This window comes from Montipora foliosa, chromosome 3 (assembly GCF_036669935.1).
Source record: "Montipora foliosa isolate CH-2021 chromosome 3, ASM3666993v2, whole genome shotgun sequence".
Lineage (NCBI taxonomy): Eukaryota > Metazoa > Cnidaria > Anthozoa > Scleractinia > Acroporidae > Montipora > Montipora foliosa.
The window spans coordinates 59,451,633-59,461,300 of record NC_090871.1 but is presented as its reverse complement, the minus strand read 5'-3'; the positions used below and the strand labels follow the sequence as shown (position 1 = coordinate 59,461,300).

General features: G+C 40.1%; 1 long non-coding RNA gene across 4 annotated transcripts in view; it reads right to left on the bottom strand.

Moving 5' to 3' along the window:
• Window positions 1–7,357, bottom strand: part of LOC137997806 (uncharacterized) — an 11,283-nt gene extending 3,926 nt beyond the window's left edge. Inside the window, exons 1-6 of one of the 4 annotated variants that reach the window (XR_011122600.1) lie at window positions 7,270–7,357; window positions 6,893–7,026; window positions 5,477–5,507; window positions 3,410–3,453; window positions 1,630–1,715; window positions 346–426 (exon numbers count right to left, since the gene is read on the bottom strand). This is a non-coding gene — a long non-coding RNA (uncharacterized lncRNA). The remainder of the gene's footprint in view (window positions 1–345; window positions 427–1,629; window positions 1,716–3,409; window positions 3,454–5,476; window positions 5,508–6,892; window positions 7,027–7,269) is intronic. The other 3 variants (XR_011122601.1, XR_011122599.1, XR_011122598.1) reach the window with 3 other exon arrangements.
• Window positions 7,358–9,668: the final 2,311 nt, after the last annotated feature.

The following is a 9,668-nucleotide window of genomic DNA, read 5'->3' as shown; positions in this document are numbered from 1 at the left end:
ATGTTCCTGAAAGACCATGCACTCCAAATAACTCAACATAACATGCAATGATTTTCTTGATGCTCCGTTCCCTCTCCATTATTTTCGGGTGGCGATCTTTTCTGAAAAATCCCTCTAATGATTTATACATCTTAATGTTACATCGCGAACGAGATACTCCCGCAAAAAAGATGGCGAAAGGAATAAAGTGGTCTTCAGGCCTCTACATCCCACAAAAAGGCCAGCTAGGTCACCGTAAGTTCTCTTAAAAAAACCACAATTTTGCAAGATAAAAACTATCTGTTGGCATACCGAGATCAGCAAGGCTTGTAAACGGCTATAAAGACGAGAACGTTAAATACATACTTGATTTCATTTGTCCAGAATAGCTAGAAATGTCATCATCGTCATCAGGCTCCAACTCTGAAGATTCGGAGAAAGAACTGCCTGAAAGAATAGTTCAATGGCTAAATGATACTCATAAAAACAAGCCTTGACCCTCACTGACTTTACCACCTATGAATTAGCTCTTTAAAACAAAAATGCATTCCAAAAAGATCGCCGTATGAGAAGGGACAGTTTTTCGCTTCTTTGTTTGTTTTCATGAAAGCCTGAAAAAGAGCTTTAAAATTAATTTTAAAGGAAGGGGGGACTTCATTCGTTCTGCGCATACCAAGATATTTGGGTTGCCTATGGATGGCGCTTGCTAATACCGGGATATTTTTGCGTGGTTTACAACGATGCGGAAAAAGCAGAGCTTAGCACTTGCTCTTCATATCATATCATATCATACATATCATACATCTTTATTTACCCTCGGATTTTCAGAGTAGCTTGGTGTAGCTAATTTCTCCGAGCATTTACCCTCCCAACCATGATACACCACAGAAGACAGACCACAACACCGGGAACTACATGCCCTGCTCTTTGCGACAAGTGTGCGGGTTCTTTTACGTCTCACAGGATTATGAACATTGAAGGGTTGTGAGACGGGACCTCCGGCTTATCGTCCTTATCCGAGAAGACTAGAGAGTCTAACCATTTGCAAATGTAATTACAAAGGCAGCACTTTCTCCTCAGTTATTTAAAGACCCTGAGTGTTGGTTCGGCCGGAGTTGAACTCACGACCTCCCGCGTGACAACCCGATGCTCAACCAACTGAGCCACCGGTGCGCGGTTGTTATCCGAAAAAATAATTAGGGGTAACCAAGCATTTTTCAGAGATAATTAAGATTCGATTTGGAAAAGAACGCGATACATTACTTTGTATATTAAACCTTTTTACATATATTGTTGATTATTTATTTTCAAAAAAGGCGAGGCTACCTCTAATTTTCTCTTTGGATTTCAATAACATTTGTTAAGATCTGCTTTTCCCGCATATTCATAAATCGCGAAAAAGAAACTTTAAGTTAGAACGCACCGTCCTTAACACGTCCTCATTATTTATATTTTTCTCTCCTCAGACCCCTACCCCCTATACATGTAACACAGAGTACTTAAAGAAGAGAGTTATTGCAAGCAATGTTACTTTGGCTCTATTGAGAAGCTCAGGTTTTTTTTACTTCAGTCAGTTGCAAGATTTTCCAGTTTTCAAAGGGCCATCCCCAGAAAAAACCTAACCTAGCAAAACATAAACGAATCACTTACTTTTTTACTTCGGCTTTCTCTTGCTCCTGTTTCTTTGGCTGAGTCATGGCATGTACTTGTTTCCTTAGTGGCAGATGCTCTATGTACTACAAAAAAATACATGTCGGAATTGACAAAATCGTGCACCGATGGCTCAGTAGCCTGCGTAGCAAGCGTCTCCAGCGGGCGAGAAACGAATTCGTTTTCCTGGCCGCGCGAAAATAGGACTAGCGCAAAAAAAAAAATTGGGGGGAAGGGGAGGAGAGGAGAAGGAAACGCTTGCGGACAAACCCCTTAATTATGAAAACTCCAGTTAGCTCACGAGCGGGATCTCTGATTGCACAATTCGGAATTTTTGATTGACACCTCAGTCCCTCATGTCACAATAATGTATCCCCAGTAGCAAGCGAATAAATCAGAGAAAGTTATTCGCTTTTGCTGGACTCGTTTTTCGCTCGCTGAAATCACTCACTACGCAGGCTAAATGGCGAAGAGACCTTCTTTTAAAGAAGTGTTACATCGAGCAGTTAGTTCCGTTGTCGATAAAGGATTTAGCGGTGGCTTAAAAGAAGAAGAACAAATTTCGATTTATTAAACAGCTCGACCAAGGGGGAAATTTGCTCGTCCCGCTGGTTTCGGGAAAAGCCTCATTTTCTACGAAAGCAATGCCTGCGTATTAAGGACGGCGCCTACTATTATTATTGCGCATACGTTTTGCGCATCTCGAGATAGTCGGATTTCCTATGGGTGGTGCTTATTAATACAGGGATATTTTTGCGCGGTTAAAACTATACGGAAATAGTAGATCTTAGTAAGTACTCTTGGTATCCAAAGAGAAATCTGGGGGTAACAATGCATTTTTGAGAGATAGTTAAGCTTCAACTTGAGACAGAACGCCATACATTGCTTTGTATTTTAAAGCTCTTTACTAATATTATTTATTATCTTTCAAAAATGCGTGGTTACTCCCAATTTTCTGTTTGGATTTCAATAACACTCGTTAAGATCTACATTTTCTCTATAATCATAAACCGGGGCAAAAATACCTTTGAATTAGTAGGCACCGTCCTAAATAGACCATTTTCGAATTCTCACGGCTGGATTGGATCTAACATGGAATGGAGGCTAATGCGGGCAGATCTTTTCAAATGCAAATTAATTTGCCCGCATAAGCCTCCACTTCATGCTAGATCCAGTCCAACCGTTAGAATACGAAACTGGCCTATTAAGACTTAATTAGTCCTCTCAAAAGTATTGCGAACGATCAAATCAAGAAGGCCTTCAATTAATGGGGATTTCGGCTCATCGGCTGGCTAGTAAACAGGCTCCTAAATGATTAAATCTTACGAGATCCTTGTGTTTTGCACGGCTGTGGAGCTCCTGTAGTGCATTTTCAATGCCAACGCTTCGGGATTTCGAAGCCTTCACATTATTGCAGAAGCAAGTGCGATAGACTATTTGTAGCTGTTCCTTCAATTTTAACATCACTTTCTGGAAAACGTTAAATACACAAGCACCAACAACAAGGTGTTATTATCACTGGACAGAAAATTGTGTTGGAAAAGCTAGTAATTTCGGCGGGCTTGTTTTACAACAACATTCGTTCGGATTTCAGGTACTCTGAAATTTACTAGAAGCACTTTTGTTCACAGCATTTAGAATATTTGCCTTACCAAATTTAAACATTAAAATCTTATCGCCGCGGGAAATTTTTACGACAACATTTCCATAGTTGGGCTTGGAAGCCGCCTTCAGGAAGAGTATCTATTTACTAATATTGGTCAACATTATCGTTATTTACCTTGTCAAATTGCTTTAGATTCTCTTGCCCAAAGTTCAGTTTCGCTATGAAAGACCAACATTTTCTTGGTCAATTTATGACATGCGGTTTTCAAAATGCAGGGGTTTGTCTGCGGTCAGCACTCATGGCCATCCCTCAAACTGACATTTCCCTTCTATTCAACTTACACGACGTACAATCTACTTTAAACCTCAAATGTACTTCAACGACACAAACATTTTAAACAAGCAGAGAAGATTCACAATAGGCGAGGCAAAGAGTTGCACCCGGATCGATGGCTTCTCCTTGCAGTTTCCGATATCCACTAGAGTAACGAGACAAGCTCCCGGAAAGTCGATTTTTTAGAGTATTGACATAGTGGTACCCAGCAAAACAATTGAACGCTAACCGTCTTCAAAGGGGTTTTTAGACCTAAATACCGTAGATCAGCGCGGCTTAGCTTAGAAACGCTATTTCTTGTTGAACTAAAGCTCCAATTCTGCATGTTTTCATTCTCTTTACAGAGGTAACCTTGTCGTAATAAGATGGGATACTAGGTCGTGTAATTGTTACGAATTGTCCAATGTCATTTTGATGGATGACCATGAGTGTTGACTGTCTGCAAGCCTTTCCTTCTTGTCTCGCCCCACTTTTCGCGCGGCCAACACATTAAAAGTCTTCCATATCCCCCCACGGAAACGCTTGCTACGCAGGCTAATGGCTCAGTTGCAAGGAAGGGAACAATTCCCACCCTGGCCAGAGTTTTTCTCTGTCCTTATGTGGGCCCATTTCCATGAGTAGGGCTAACGCTCACACTACACTCTAATAGTTAAGTCTAATGGCTCAGTTCGTTGAGTATCGGACTTCCACGCGTGAAGGCTCGAACCACCGCCAGACCAACACTCGGTTATTAGAGTAACTGAGGAGAAAGCGCTACCGTCGTAATGACATCTGCAAATGGTTATACTTTCTAGGACGACAAACCGTAGGCCCTGTCTCAGAACTCTTCTTCACAACCCTCTGGGACAAAAAAGAATCCACACACTATTCGCAAAGAGTAGGGCATGCAGTTACCGGCGTTGTGGTATGTCCTTTGAAGAATATCATGGCTGGTAGAGTAAAATTTCGGAAATATGACATGTAGCTACTCTAAACTCCGACCGTAAAGAAAGAGATGATGATGATGAAACCATCACAACAGCAACATGAAAAGAAAGACTGAAAGACAATAACGTGCCCACATTCTGAAAGATTTTGCATCATGGTTGAGATCATCTATGTGTAAAACAATCAAGGTAACAAAGGCTTGGCATTAAACTGTAAACAACAGGCAAAAGAAACATTCCAGCTCAGGTGAGCTCAAAAAAAAAAAAAGATAATCTGGTACTTGTCAATGTCTTGACAGATGGTTTAATAGGCAGAATGAAAATCAGGAACCATCACACCAAAAATGTCAATTATCCACACCGGACAAGGTGTCTTTAACTGCTCTGTTTACGCTGTTGTCAACGTCATTACCTTCCAAATTAACTGTTGGAAGATAATGTGAAGTGCTATTTTCTACCCATGCAAACCACGTGAGCGTTAGCCCTACCAATGGAATTGGGCCCACACCCGGGGGCCCACACAAGGACAGAGAAAATGTCTAACCAGGGTGGGAATTGAACCCACGACCTTCGGGTTAGATCACCGCTGCTCTACCGACTGAGCTACAAGGTCAGACAGGACCCAACTAGTGGTCTAATGCAATTCCTGCATTTTGATTGGCTATGCTACTAGAGAACTATTATTGACAGTCCTCAAGTAGCGAAAAGACTTCAAAAGCGTTATGCTTTCTTTCGTTTTGTTCTCAAATAAATATTTCTTTAACTTGCATTTGCTAACTTTATTATTGCCTTTTCTGTCCGACTAGTTGGGTGATACTAAAACAATTAGACCCTTCGCCCTCAAGGGTCATGGGTCAATAGCCCATTCGGCTTCGCCTCATGGGCTGTTGACCCGTAGCCCTTGTGGGCTACGGGTCCAATAGTAAGTTCTGTTGAAATATAAGTGGCCCACGGCCAACGTTTGCAAAAACAATTACCTTACCTCAGTGTCATACTTTCAATTGCCCTTCATCCTGCAAAGACAGCAAAAATAGTTTCATAACAGCCAGAGGTTACATGTATGTTTTATGCAGATTTTGTGTATAAAAATCAGTGGATTGGGATTGCAATCAAAGTGTCAAAATCACAGTGTCTTAAAAATTTCACTGAAGGATAAACCCTTGCCAAAGACAACATAGTCCACAAACTATGAGCAAAAGCAAAATCATGCAAGGTTCAGTTGTTCCGTGCTAGCAGATGCCTCTTTTCCTTTGCATTCACTGGGCTGACGAGTATGGGAAAGAGACCTCTGCATGCCATGGGTCGAAACTCACTTTCATCCAACCATCGTCCACGACCTTAGATGGCATTGTTCAAAATGCATGCCCCATGATATGTTTGCTGACTGTGACTTGAGCCCACTGTGACCCACGCATTCCTTCAGTAATTTCGCTGTTGTTAAGTGAGCCCGCACAAGACAAAGTTTAACGTGAGGATAACCGCGGCGCAACACAGTGAGTTTCAACCTGCGGCAGAGGTCTCTTTTCCTGTACTCATCAGCGCAGTGGACACAACAAGAAGACACCTCTGCTGGCAGGGAAGTTCAAGTTCCGCAATCATTTGTGAAAGTTTCAAGAAAGTAGTAACTCTCATGCTGCATATGTCAATAAAAATAACGCCTGATCCCTTATACATGTACTTGAACCATTCATGTGCAAATTTTGATAAATTTTGTGAAACTGTGTTTCATAATGTTGACTGATTTACAGTCAACAAGGTCTGGAAGGGGTTTCGCGTAATCCGTGAGTTGATGCCAAAAAAACCGTAAATCGGGAAAACTGAAGAAATACAGCTGTGATTCGTGAATAATATATTAACCGTGACGCGTGATCCTTTAAAGTTTTAGTGCGTGAATCAAGATTTCTGCCTTTATAATGTCGTGAACATCAGTCAACCCTTCACGAATACATGTAATTTGTCTGTCAAGATGGTTCGAAAAAGGTCTTCTTTCATTGTCATGTACTGACATAATCTACCATTGCTGTGTTTCGTACTTGACCTCTCTTGACTCATTTGTAGTTGACATGAACTGAGATGAGGGACGCGTTGAAAGACGACATGTTGTAATCATCTGTCCAAGTTACTGCCAATCAGAGCTTGGTTCGTTAGAAAATGAAAAGCTGCCTGTCAAATTTGTAACATGTGTTCACGTCCGGGTCGCCTGGACGTTTTCACATGCGAATTGTTTGCAATGGCGAGCGCCCAAGTAATCGTACCGTCTAAACTAACTCGAACTTTATGACAGGTCGTTAACATCATAAAAAAATCAACGACCACGGAAGTTTTGAAGTTACAAAACAAAATGTGAAAGAGAAGAATTGTAGAGTTAGGATATAACAACAATGAACTTCATTTATACTTTATCAAAGTCAAACAAAGAGCGAAGAATCGTCGGGTTATGGATTCCTGGAATCGTTGATTTCATCACCAACTTTTTGTTGCCTTCCCATCTCAGGGTCAACTGATACGACCCAGGGGCGGATCCAGAAATTCCTGAAAGAGAGGGCCGAAGAAATTGCGGCGAGAGCACTAAAGGAATTCGGAATGTCGAAAGCAAAGTTCAAAACTGGCACGCAGATTTGAATACTCTGTTCAAATTTCAAAACAACTGGTCGCGCATGACATACATGTCATGAATTGGCTTGACTGTATTCATTTGGTTGTTCCTTGGAGTGTGTGATGAGTAGATAACTAGCCCTCAATTTTTCTTACATTATACATTGGTTTAGACCCCACCTTCAGGATAAAAATCCCACAATCAAATTCCATTGTATTGCTTTAAGGGTCCCCTCTGCAATATTCTGCTTCCATTCTTGGGTGTCCCCATTCCCTTCCAATGAATATATGACCTTTCTTTATGACACCCCTGCAAATGTGACAAAAACGTTGATAAAAAATGATGCTTGGTAGTGATTGAGTGAGACTTAATGCCAGACGATTTTACTCGTCATTTCAGACTGGTGGTTCAGGAGTCAGTGGGTTCACAAAATCAGTCAGAAAAAAATTGCTTGCAGAAAAATTCTCCATGAACAACCCAAGAGACTACTTAACACCAAGAGCCCCAAGTAGGAGTCTCCATGCCCTTTAATTTCTTGAGTCCCCTTCCCGGAGAAGATTTACTTGTAGAATACCTCCCAGGGGAGATACCACATTCCCACAGCTTGAAGGAGCCCATCAACGCAGATCATATCTCAACTAGGAAGTTTTTTTGAAAAATAAAATAAAAGGTTTGACTTCATTGCCTTCACGGGAGTGTGGATGGACGCGCCAGCCAATTTCAGTTCTGACTATAGGCCAGACCCTCGCCAAGTAAACACTCATTCCTGTTTTCCACCTATCACAATGTTTTTACATGTATAGGACCTTCTGTTGGTCATGACATACTAACGGTAATCTTGCTTCCAAGCATTCCTTCATCCCCTACAGCTGTCTGTAACAAATTTTATGACATGAGAGGGCAATGTACACGTAGGAAGAGGAAGTGCAATTTAAGATAATCATTTATTTAGTCATTTATTTTTTTTTTCGGAAAATTACGGATTGAAATACACAATTAATTTTATTAATAATTCAATCTTTTGGATAAAACTTACCAATAACACTTTGCACCATCCCTAAAGTAATAAAGTAAACTTCCGAGAGATGGATCACATAATTTCCCTTTCTCCTTGTTTCTCCATCCTTATGTGAGATTAGTTTCCCCTTTATACTCAGGAAGAAAAAAATCTCCTTTCATGAATGTTTTGGTGGTAAATAAGCCTTCTTCTCCTTCCTAACATATCCAATCAACATTGGTCAAATTGAATGCAAAGATAATATTGCAGTACTTAATGAGTCTCAGAGCACATAAGAAGTTTGATTGGAGTGCACAAAAGGTTGAACAAGAGTTGCTTAGAGGAATTAGCTTCTTGTCAGTGCTCTGTAAAGTTGTACACAGTGCAGGCCACAGATGGTTTTTAATCACATGATGAGACGGTCATATTGGGGTACAAAACAATAGCAAATTATGGCTCCACTGATGTTCTGCATTATACTAGAGTCAAATTCCCAAAAGACTTTTTTTCCTCCCTATCTTGCTGTGTACCAACATGGCTGCTGTGGAGTCAGGTGAAAACCCTCTATATCATATCCTGATGAACCATCAGTAAAAAGCCATTAAATAAATTCAATTCTCTTATAACATGCTTTCACACAGACTTATCAAGGTAAAACATATCAATGTAATGACAAATATTAAGGTGCAATGTGTTTTACAATCATGCAACAGATTACCTAATCTACAATTCAAACACTGAGCCATTGGCGTATAATTAAGCAGGTATACATTAGAAACAAAATAAAAATTCAGTGACTATGATCTTCGCAGTTATGAGAGCAATTTTTTCAATTGCTTTGAGAAGCCTGAAAAATTCAGGACTTCAACGGGTTTCATTATCCGCAGTCATATATGATTCATTTCATATATCATGTCATCATTAAAATAAAAATTAATAACAATTATGTGCAACAGCAAGTTGAAGTGACAATAGTTATGCAATAGGTCATGATCACATAACAATTGAGACTATTTACAACAAAATAACAAATAAAATAAGAGCTGGACAAGTAACAATAATATTCATTTACAAGCAATAGAGCGATTTTCAATTGAGTGTCGTAAAACCAAAACCAAAGTAATTACTTTAGCCAATCAGAAAGGACGGAGACAATCGGTAAACCAATCAAGAATTGGAGTAATTACACGTAACCGACACAAAGCGCGGGAAAATGTCCACGCGCGAGCCACGATTGGTTTTGGTTTCACTTCTGATTGGTTGAAAAAGTAGCGCAAGAACTTTGAACCAATCACTGAGTGAAGTAATGCAAAACCAAAGTAATTATCTAATTACTTTGACACTCAATTGAAAACCACTCTAACATGTGAAAAGTCTAATTAGTTGCCGTGGTTAATGCGATTTTTGGAGTGGAGTTCATGCCTTTTGTTAAGGCAGTGCGGATTAGGTATAAATAATAACTAGTGTGTCATCCATAGGCTTCTCTGTAGTAGTAACTGGCCTAAATTGAAAAAACACAGAAAACGGTAATCTTACTGATATGTTTCAACTGGTGTTAGCTAATAAATATAGCACACGAAC